The sequence below is a fragment of the Ursus arctos genome, unplaced genomic scaffold (assembly GCF_023065955.2).
Source record: "Ursus arctos isolate Adak ecotype North America unplaced genomic scaffold, UrsArc2.0 scaffold_26, whole genome shotgun sequence".
Lineage (NCBI taxonomy): Eukaryota > Metazoa > Chordata > Mammalia > Carnivora > Ursidae > Ursus > Ursus arctos.
The window spans coordinates 18,520,342-18,532,505 of NW_026622941.1; the positions used below are offsets into that span (position 1 = coordinate 18,520,342).

Below are 12,164 nucleotides of genomic sequence, written 5' to 3' on the forward strand. Positions count from 1 at the left end.
AATACCCAAATTAAATGTTTTATAACTAAAAGTGACCAGAGGAATTTTGTCTTCTGAGAGTGATCAGAAACGTCATGGAATCTGCTTAGATTTCATTGAAGGGACACAGAGAATTAGTCTCAGAGCACAGATATGAATGAGCAATGAGGGAAGAGAACAAAATTTTCTGTTTCATTCTTAGGGACTGCTCTCAGTGACATTACAGTTTCCCTCTGTGTGTTTTCCTCAGTCAGTGGTTCTCAAACGTTGATACGTATCAGGATACGTTGAGAAGTCAGAGCCTAGAAGAGCAGGCTCACTGAAGAGAATAAGCCCAAACCTCTGGGTTTATACCAACCTCCCAGGTGATACTGATTCCATCTAGTTTGAGATCCACCGTCTTGGATATATGACAGCGGAATAGTGGGTGAGGCTATGTCATGAGCTGCTTGCTAAATGCAAATTAAATCAGAATCCCTTCTGGAAGGCTATCTGTAACTCCACTCATTCCTGTTTCTCAAATTGCTGATTCTTCCTGTCTGTGTTTCAACAACCTTATTCCTGTGTCTCATTTGTTTAAATCCTTAAGAACTAATGTCATTCTCACCACTCCATAACCATTCCACCTTATTTTGTATCTAATTACTGTAATTACGGTGCCTCACATTCTATTCTAATTCTGTGCATCATCAGACAGTATGATGATGGCCCAGGAAAGAAACTTGTACTTGATACAGTAATGTCTTTTTTTTAAAAAAAAAGATTTATTTATCTGAGACAGAGAAAGAGCACACATGCACGCCCGAGTGAGTGAGTGGGAAGGGCAGAGGGAGAGAATCTCAAGCAGATTCCCCACCATGTGTGGAGGCCCATAGGGGGCTCCATCTCCTGACCCAGGAGATCATGACCTGAGCTGAAACCAAGAGTCAGATATTTAACTGACTGAGCCACCCAGGCAACCCCCTTTTTTTAAAAGTAGGCTCCATGCCCAGTGTGGAGCCCAACACAGGGCTTGAACTCATGACCGTGAGATCAAGACCTGAGCTGATATCAAGAATCAGATGCTTAACTGACTGAGCCACCCAGGTGCCCCAGTACAGTGATGTCTTAATTAAGGAAGATTTTCCCCCCATTTGTTTAAATTTGTTATTTTTGCCTAACATCCTTTTATGTTAATATAATTTGGCTTACAAATATACACATTGGAAAAAGCCTAATTAGGCTTTTTATTTTCATTTTCTATTTCATCTAGTATTTCCTAAAAAGTGAATTTGCCATATTTACGAATGTATCAGTGAATTGTATATTTGTTTCCTGTGGCTGCTGTAAAAAAAATTACTACAAACTTGATGGCATAAAATATATTTTCACACAATTCTGGAAGTCTGAAGTCCAAAGTCAGTTTCACTAGCCATTAGTCAAGGTGTTGGCTGGGGGGCGCTCCCTCCAGAGGCCCCTGGGGGGAAAACCTGTTCCTTGCCTCATTCAGCTTCCGTGGCTGCCAGCATTCTTTCATTTGTGGCCACATCGCCAGCATCTTCAAATCTGTCTCTCTGCTGTGTCTTCACACTGTTTTCTGTTCTGTGTGTGTCTGTCTCATAATTCCCTCTGCCTCACTTTAATAAGAGACATGATTCCATTTAGGGCCCACCAGGTTAATAAGGATAAGCTCTTCCTCTCAGGAGTCTTAACTTAATCACGCATGTTGCCATATAAGGGAATAGTCACAGGTTCTGGGGATAAGGAAGTGAGTATATTTTGGGGGGCCATTTTTCAGCCTGCCACAAACTGTATTGCTGTAACATTATGATTTCTGTGTAATATTTCACTGTGTAAGTATGCCAGTTTATTTATACTGATGGGTGTCTTGGTTGTGTTCAGCTCTCTGCTTTTGTAAGTAGTGTTGTTGGAAGATTCTTGTCCATGTCTCCTGTTGTACACATGCATAAGCTTTTCTAGCATATGTGCCTAGGAATAAAAATGCTGGTCATGGTGCATGTGAGCATTCAAATTTTGGAGGCAATTATCAAACTGCTTTCCAGAATGGTTTGTCTAATATGCCTTTACACCAGTAATATATAAAAGATCTGGGGAATCTACATCCTTCCTGACACTTAACATTGTCGGATTTTTAAAGTTGTGCAAATTTAATGGCTGTAAAATGGTATCTCATTATGATCTTAATTTGCCTTTCCCTGATCATTAATAATATTGATTATCATATATTTATTGTCCACGTGCATTTTATCTTCAGTTAAATATCTATGTCTTTTATCCATATAGTTCCTGCTTTTCTTATTGATTTTTTAGGAGTTTTCAAAGGTATATTCTTTTTCTTTTAAGATTTTATTTATCTGACAGAGCATGAGAGAGAGAGAAAGAGCGCAAGTTAGGGGGAGGGGCAGAGGGAGAAAGAGAAGCAGGCTCCCTGAGCAGGGAGCCTGAGGCAGGGCTCCATCCCAGGACCCTGGGGTCATAACCTGAGCTGAAAACAGACACGTAAGCAACTAAGCCACCCAGGCACTCCAAAGATATATTCTTCATTGCAATCTTTTGTTTTGCAAATGTACAAATCTTTTCTCCTTCATTATAGACTTTCCCCATCCCCCCACCCCTTTCCTTAAGGTGTTTCGGATAAACAAATTTCTCACTTTTGATACAGTAAACTTTACTTTTCTTTGTTTTTGGTTTTTGTAAATGAAGAAGACTTTCCTTCTGGTAAGGTCTTAAAATGTTCATCTATATTTTCTTCTAGAAGTTTCATATTTTTATTTTTGCATTTTAAATCCTTATTTCATTTAGAGTTGTTTTATTAATAATACTAATAATAGTATTCTTCTTCTTCTTATGGCATGCGGTAGGGATCAAGTTTGATCTTTTTCCAAAATGGATAACTTTTTTCTCAGCTCCATTAATTAAACAGCTCCTTTTCTCCCACCCCTGCATATACCAAACTTTCAGACTGAAGTAGTTCTGTTTTGGGGCTTCTGAACTCTATCTACTCTACTGGTCCGTTTGTCTCTATTACTATGCTAGCCATTATCTTAATTATCATAGTTTCATCATAAGCCCTGATTATTAAATTCCCTTAAGTAATTTTTTAGGTTAAAAAATAGTATCTGTGGATGAAGTATATTTTGCATGTGGCATTATCCATTTTAAATATTTTCCCTTTCAAATGTTTATTTTTGAAAGGAGAGGAATTAATTAATTCTGAAACCAGATATTTATTAAATATTCTAATATGGAAGAAATAACAATGTCTTCTTAGTATTGGTACATTTGGGATTTTATTAGTAGAGTTAGCATAGTTTAAAGAACCACAAGTTTCAAATTCAAGGTTAGCATTCACTAAAGATACTGGTTGCTACTTGTTTCTCCAAGTACAAAATGGGCCTGATGCAGCTTCCACCTCAAAGTGAACTGTTTGGTGATAAAAATGACAGATTTAACATTTTCTAATGAAGTGATAGCAATACTTAGTATACTTGAGATTTTAATTTATTCTAGACAATTAAGTTTCAGCACATTAGAAACTTTATTGTAGGGGTACATTCAAAGTCGTGTCTGATACATTGGTTTGCCTGGAGAAGACTGAACGGGAAATCACTATAACTTGCTGGCTGCACTTTCACAGACCCAGTGTCACCTGAAGGGAGGCTAACTGGCTTGAGGGTGGACAGTAGAGTATGGCTACAAGTCCTTAGAGTAAACCTGTCCTCTGCGCCATATTCTAGGACAGCTTAAAAAAATACACAGATCTTTTTTGTACTTAATGGACACCAACTCTGAGCTAAAACTAATTGCAGGGAACCTACACCACGGAGTCCAGTTGTTGAGTGAGAGGTCAGGTGCTAAATGGAATTCTGATATGAAACATCATACCCTAAATCCATTATCTGGATTTTCTCCATTCTTCCCTATCAAGTTGAGATTGATATCATGAACAACCAACTGGATCCTCATAGCAACATCTTGATCAATACAGCGAGCACGATTTAGTAGGAATAGCCAAATAGAAACTCCTTGAGCTCCCCTCCCCACCAAAATAGTAGCACCACTGCAATTTCCGCTGACAAAATGAATTCCACTCTCTCTGCCTATTTTACTCAATCCACGCTCAGAGTCTCATATGGAAGCATCTGTTTGGAGAAGCCTGGGCCTTTGTGCCAATACCCTAGGGACTGGCAATGGGAGACATATAGAGGAGTAGGTTTTTTGGTCTTTTCAGGTTCTGTAGTGGGAGATAGTTCAACGAATGCATATGATGGGGAATTCTCCAGATATACAAAGGTAGTTCAGATTCTAGGCAGCCAAAGGATTACAAGAGTAATTTGCCCCAAGTTCCAGAGCTAAGTGAAAGAGCAGAATTCACTAACTCCAAATCTTTCTGTTCTAAGACCCCTGGTAGATGTTGTGTACGATTAGGTAAGCAGTGATAATATTTTGGATTTATAGTATCTCTCAACAAACAAACCAACCCCGAACCACTTTGACACCATTTAGTAGTTTGAATAATTTATTACTTTCTGTAACAGATGACCAACCTGAGATAAAGAGAAGCTAAATGACTTCCCCATGCAAATAGTTGATAGTAGATTTACCAGCGTTTGTTTTTCCGGACTCTGTTTCATTACCTGCCCTCTGAAAAGAGAAAGATATGGCTACAAAGAAACACTTTAAAGTTGAATCATATGTTCTCCTTCCCCAGGCTTTTCATATGATGCTGGGGGGGGGGAGGGGAGGGAGGAAGGTCAGTCACAGGAAAACTGAAATTTGGGAGATACTGAAAATAATGGATTTGATCTGCCGACCTATGAGAGAATTGGGGCCTAGTTAAATTATCATAGCTTTAAATAATGCAGAGTCCAGGGATGCCCCGTCGGTTAAGCATCTGCCTTCAGTTCAGGTCATGATCCCAGGGTCCTGGGATCGAGTCCTGTATCAGATTCTTGCTCAGCCAGGAGCCTGCTTCTCCTTCTGCCCATTGATCTCCTGCTTGTGCTCTCTCTTTCTCTGGCAAATAAATAAATAAATAAAATCTTAAAAAAAAGCATAATGCAAAATCCAGCTTAAATGGAAATGTACTCTAAAAACTTCTTGGCTTATTTCCACTTTAATAATCCAATAGCATCTGTGAAAACAAAATGAGTATTATGGGTCTCCACTAAATGGATTATATATTTCTTAGTAGACACCTGTCAGAGCACTTAGGTATTAGGTGACTCGGGGATCTAAAACACATCTATATCTATCGATTGAGTCTAGATACTGAATTGAAATGTCACGAAATACAGTGGCAGTTTTAGAGAAAAAATATAATGAAAAAATAATATGTATCCATTGTAAGCTCTTTGTAGTTGAGATTTATCAAAGGCAAAGTCTTAATTCATTTGTACAAAGCATGTAATTTATGAAATGCTTTCACAATGCAACTGTGCTGTGAAGCATTGGCTGCTAGGACAGGGCATTTGCGTGGTCGTGTATTATAGGCTGTAAGTTGTGGAGTTAGGGAGGCCCCTCCATCCACTGGACTGACAGCTCGGGGCCTCTCTGTAATGCTGGGTGAGCCTGGCCAGCCTGGCTAAATGTGGCAGCCCTGGATTTGTCACTAAAATTTAGGTGTTAGTATGCTTAGTCCAGAGTTTTCTTTCCTTTATCACATGCTCTTCAGGGCCTGGAAAAAAGTCCATAAGAAAGTAAATACAGACTTGAATTTTCTTATAATTTAACTTGTAGAAATACACTGAGCTTTGAAAAACAAACTTAGTGATTCAAGAAACAGCAAAAATTAAATAGGAGGGGACACACACTGCAAGCAAATATAGCCCACACTCCAGTAATACTTTAGAATTTCAAGAGATCAGAATCACCGAGGACTCTGATATATAGGAGAGTAAATGTTTTCCAAACTCAAGTTTTTGTGCATGTATACACTGGCATACTTAATAGATGGTCGAAGACCTAGGAATATTCACCATCTCTTGAAAAGTAATATATTTTGTGATAAAACTCAGTCTGAAATCAGAAATAACATAACTCATTATGTTTCTTGAGTGTAGGGTCTGTAACACGCATATTCCAGTGGATATGGCTGTGGAGAAATGCATGAAGAGAATTAAAAGCAGGCACGGACAGAGACAGCTATTCTTCTGTTCTTCAGGACATGAGGAAAGAGAGATGAGGGAAGGCAGCCCAGAAGAAGCAAAAAAAAGTAGAAGTTTGCTCTAGAACTTCCCTTTCCACCTTCCTGACTGAGAGCCCTGCTGCCCAAGATATAGACTAAGGAAAAATGTCTGGGAGAAATGACTCTGAGCTAACGTGATGATGTTAGGTAGTAAATGCATCCTCCATTTAGGTAACACATTTGTAATTTGGAGCTCTGGGGTGGAATGTATTTTGGGGTAGACACATCAGCCCACCTAAGCTTAGTAAAAAAAGAAGTAAGAGAAAGTAGAAATGGCCTTTGGTCCTGGAAGATAATTTTTTTTTTCTCATTAATCAAATCTCATTCATAGGTAAGCAAAGAGAAGAGACAATAGAGGTTAGTCTCTTAAAGCAGAAAAGATGTTTGGAAATGGCTATTTTAGGACTTTTAACTCTAGTACAGTGCATCCTGACCTTTAGTGCTTATAAGGATCAGCAGAAGTAGTGTAAAAAAAATGGATTTGTATGTTCCATCAACAGAAATTCTGATTTGGTGGGTTTAAGGGAGCCCGGGCATTTTATTTCTTAACAAGCTTCCAGGAGATTCTGAAGCACGTGGCCTTGAGAGAATGTAATGATCCCAGGTCCACAAAGCACAATATTCCTGTTTTGTTTATTGGGCTCTTAACTGTGTGTGACACAGCTTCAGAGTCTAAAATTTAAGACAGAGAATTGGAGTAGAGAACTAGAAAGGGATTGCAAGCAGCTGAATAAAAATGTTTGTCCATATTGTGAGAGCTGATAGGAGAAGGATTTTTCTTTGAAAGAAAAACTATATTATAAGAAAGTAAAGGTTATGTCCTTTCTTCCTAGCAGATTGCTTTTGAGATATTGTTTATATTTTGAAATGTCTCCCATGATCATATCATTAACAGTAATTGTTGGTTGGGGGATTTTAGAGGTGTTTTGTCAATTCCAAGTGTTAGAATGCACAGAAATAGATAAAAATTTGCGTAATGTGAACATCTACGCATGGAGGTAGTATTTGAGGTTGTCATTTTAATGGAACATATAAATATGGACGTACTTCTTTATCTGCATTGACAAGGTGTATCTATTTCTGCTAAAGATTCTCTGAGGAAAATATATAGTACTTTTTAACAATTTGCTTATCGTTCATAAAACAAAAGTGCTGCTTCTTAGAAAGTTGAAAACAGTAACTGAATATAAAGTTACCACACAACTTTCTGGACATTAATCAGCAAAGAAGAGTTCTCAAACTAGTAATAGTCTGTGGACTCAAATTTATTGACTTAATTATAACATTGCTAACGTGAGAAAAAAATCAACACAACAAAAATACATAGAAAACTCTTTTAATGTGACTTTTTCATTATGGAAAAGAACACAGGACAAGAGTTTTGAAGAATATTATTATATATACCACTAAAATTGCTTCCAGTGGAAATTCAAAAGAATAGAATGGTGTGTTAGTGAAATGAGAAATGTTAAAGAATACAGTAGAACATGGCCTAATGCATGATGCTGCAGGGGAAAACGGAATGTGTGCTGAAAGACAAAAAGCATAAATATAAGAAATTAGGCCAATAAAAGACAAAAATACTTTTGAAAATAACCTTCTAAGTTTCCACAGAGAGGTTAAGAATGCTCACTGAAGATGGAAACCCATGGGACAAATGGTCCAAGGTGATTCTAAGGAGGGGCCTGGATGAAGAAAAAGGTAAGCAATGATCATGAAATTATAGATCTGGGAGAGATCTGAAAGATTAGTCACAGGATGCCAGGGTGGCACAGTTGGTTAAACCTCCGACTCTTGATTTCAGCTCAGGTCATGAGCTCACATAGAACAGCCTCTCTGATCACTATTCGTCATTCATAGTACACATCTTTTATAGTCTCCATTGACTCATTTTTTAGATCTAGTACCTTGTTCTACTCTACATCCTGCTTTTGTTTTGTTTTTTTTTTTTTGCTTTGAATTTTAGAAACAATTTTTATTTAAGATCAGAAATACAATCCCTAAAATATCAACTTCTCCAGAAAACCATGGCTATGCAATAATGCATTGCCTCTATCATGTCAGAACGTGCATTAGACTCAAATACAAAAACCATGAAACAAATCGCCATCCTTCAACAATTTGAGCGAAGATAGAATGCCTAAGGAACAATATAGATGGACTTGCAGAGGATGGGCTGTTTTACTTCAAGCACCACTTAAAAAAGAGCACAAATGCATAGGTTTCCAGGTATATACATTAAGTTGAACCTTTGGCACTAGGAATCAGGACATTTTGTCACGTAGCATTAACAGATACTCAAAAATTGTGTAGTGTCAAAGGGATAAAATCACCAGCATTCAAGCAGTGTTGTCAACTAGGCAATAAAACGTTCTAGTGAATGTTTCTTCTTTGTCTAATTACTGCGTACCCTGGTAGCAACTTTGAAATGAGAAAAGCTTGCACTCCTTTCATTTTCCGTTTAAAACAAAACAGAAAACAAGCTGAAACATAAGCCCTGTTATATGCTAACAATTTTAAAGAACATCAATTATACAAGAAAAAGACTAAGAACAAAAAGAGTGTTTACAGATACCAGACATAACAGTGAGTGGTCAGTAGACCCTCACAGGGCTTTGCAGTGGTCCTCAGCCGAAGCTGCTCTGTAATCACTGGCAGTAAACAGATGCAGCTTTCTCTGTCAGATATTTTAGGAAATCATGCAAATAGCCCAACAATAATGCAAGGCTCTTCTCATCAAGGGGCGCAGATGCCAACATCGCTCTGATTCTTACAAATAATCTCAATAGGTGTGGGGCTCCATAAACCTGGGACATCGGCGCATCAGGGTGAGCCAAGAGGATTTCTGCGTACTGGGGCCTCTCAAATTTGTAGAGCAGCTGAGTGCCCAACATCACATTGAAATATTCTTTTATTCCTGCCACAACTTCTTTAACCGCATATTCCTTATTATCAACATTTCCCTGTCACTTCTTGCAATTTGCATACTCTTCCAGAATGGCGTCTACATTTTTCTTAGCAGGGCGTGGAACAGCTGCTATTGTCTGGTAACTAAGTCCCACTCCTCAACAAGCCATGGTTTTAATTCTTCAGGAATCTTTACTTTAACTTCCATTCTATTCTTTTTTTTTTTTGAGAGAGAGAGAGTGAAAGAGCGAGCACGAGCAGGACGAGGGAGGGAGAAGGAGAAGCAGACTCTCCACTGAGCAGGAGCCCAACATGGGGGTCGATCCCGGCACTGAAGGTAGACACTTAATCGACTGAGCCACCCAGGCTCCCCACTTCCATTCCATTCTTAAATGCCTCCACACTTTCAACAGTGGGGTCTGCCCGGGCCCTTTTCTTCCAAGGTGGTGGGGGTGCTTTGCTGGTACTGCCACCATCTCCATTTCCAGGGGCCTTCTGTTTGTTCTTTCTTGTCTTCCTCATGGATACTGAAGGGGGGTTCTGTGCAGAGTGACACCCCCCCCCCCCCACAACTGCCTGGGAGAGATTCTTCTACTGTGGACCAGCAGTCTTCTTTCTTGAGGAGGCCCCTCTCATCTTACTTCTCTGCATATTGCTTCTAGTTGGTTTTTTGAAGTTGTCTTCTTCTGCAGATTGTTTGTTGTCCACGAGTTTGAGAACCCTGCTTTCTGGAACTCATTCAACCCTGCTTTTATTCCAACCAATAATCCTCTTCCTTCTTTCCCTTCCAAGAACTCCTAGTGTTTTCCTGGATGGAACCTCCTAGATCTCTTGGGATGGTCTGGAAGGATGAGGTGGGAGACACAACCCAGATTCTGTAATCAGGGATGGTTCTGCAATCAGGATCAGATCTTCTGATCCTTACTATATGGGAAACTAAGCTTTTCTCATGAAGGCCTTTTTGTTCTGATCTCCAAACACAGTGCCCTTCAGGCAAGTACTCACTCAGCTAGTTTTTTCTCTGCATCCTGCTCTTAAACTTCATTTTTACTACCCACCTCTTTCTTATTCTCCGAACTTGACATTAATATTAAAAGTTTGGCTGTGACCATACTCTGCTCTTCACATTCAACCAGTCCTCCTTGGTACCCTCATATCCTGACACATCCTCAGCTCTTCACTGCGCCCACCCTGCACCCCACCCCAGTTGGCTTTCTTTTGCTCTGTGACCAAGACTTCCATAAGTCCAACCTCATAATTTGAAAGCTAAATAAATGAGGTTCTACAGAAGTTATGTAGCTTACCAAAGTCATTGGGTAATCAGTAGACATAATTCTGGTCTATTTACATCCATTCCAGTTGTATTTCTACCTATAGTTCTCTTTCTAGTCCTAGCACAAGTGGGCAGATCCATAAGTTAAACTCAGATCCTCCTTCCAGTAATTTTTTTCCTCAGCTCACCTAGCAGCAAGTTGTCAAGAAGGGAGGCCAAAACAAGAGCCTGTGCTCCACTCATCAGGATCATAATGAGATTCCTTAGAAACCCAGCACACCTGGCCCTCAAGGTGGTGGGTAGCTTGCTATACAAAACATGGTCTACAGACCAGCAAGCAGGAGTTTATGAGAAATGCAGAATCCCAAGTCAGCTCCATCCATGAGCATCAGAATCCATATGTATTCCTTATACTGATGAGAGGAAGGGAGACTGAAGATACAGGAGCAAAACTCCTAGGTTTGAATTTTTTAGGAATTAAGTTGGGACAGTCATTTCTTCCCCCTACACTTTTTACTTTTTTGAAAAAAAATCATTATTATTTTTAATGACTAGTTTTTTTAAGAGCAGTTTTAGATTCACAGCAAAATTGAGAGGATGGTACAGAGATTTTTCCACATTGCCCTCTGCCTCCACACATGTACAACCTTCTTTATCAATATCCCCCATCAGAATGGGACATTTGCTATAATTTATGAAGCCACACAGGCACATTATAATCACCTAAAGCCTATAGTTCACATTAGGATTCACTCTTGGTATTGTACATTCCATGGGTTTGGACAAATATATAATGCCATGTACTTATCATATGGGATCATTCAGAGTATTTTTACTGTCCTAAAAATCCTCCATGCTCTGCCTATTCATCCTTCCCATTTCCCCCACCCCTGACAACCAATAATCTTTTTAATATCTTCAAAGTTTTGCCATTTTCAGAATGACATATAGTTGGATTCATGCATATATGTAGCTTTTTTATATTGACTTCTTTTACTAGGGTTCCTCCATGTCTTTTTATAGCTTGATTGCTCATTTCTTTCAGTGCTGAATAATATTCTGTCGTCTGCGTGTACCCCAGTTTGTTTATCCTTTTACCTACTGAAGGCTAAGTTGGTTACTTCCAAGTTTTGGCAATTATGAATAAAGCTATTACAAACATCCATGTGCAGGTGTTTGTGTAGATATGAATTTTCAACTCCTTTTGGTAAATACCAAGGAGCATGCTTGCTGAATTGTGTAGTAAGAATATGTTCACTTTGGTAAGAAACCACCAAACTGTCTTCCAAAGTGCCTGTACTATTTTGCACTCCTACCAGCAATGAATGAGAGTTCCCGTTGCTCCACGTAACCACATTGTCGGTGTTCCGGAACCTGACCATTCTAATAGGTATATAGTGGTATCTCATCATTGTTTTAATTTTCATTTTCCTGATGACATATGATGTGGAGCATCTTTTCATGTGTTTATTTGCTGTCTGTGTATCTTCTTTGGTGAGATGTCTGTCAAGGGCTTTGGCCCATATTTTAATAATGGAATTATTAAAGCTGGGTCTTTAGTAAATATTTTCTTCCAGAGTGTGTTGTGTTTTCTCATTCTCTTTACATTGCCTTTCATTTGTCCTTTTAATGAAGTCCAATTTATCAGTTCTTCCTTCATGGATTGTGCCTTTGGTGTTATATCTGAGAAGTCATTGCCATACCCAAAGTCATCTAGGTTTTCTCCTATGCTCTCTTCTAGGAGTTTTATAGCTTTGCGTTTTACATTTACTATCAAAAATTTTTAAAGATTTCTTTTATCACTTGAAAAACCTAAAT

At 38.8% G+C, this 12,164-nt stretch overlaps 1 pseudogene; it reads right to left on the reverse strand.

Moving 5' to 3' along the window:
* Positions 1 to 5,964: 5,964 nt before the first annotated feature.
* LOC113257397 (mortality factor 4-like protein 2) lies at positions 5,965 to 10,015 on the reverse strand (annotated as a pseudogene).
* Between the last annotated feature and the right edge of the window lie 2,149 nt (positions 10,016 to 12,164).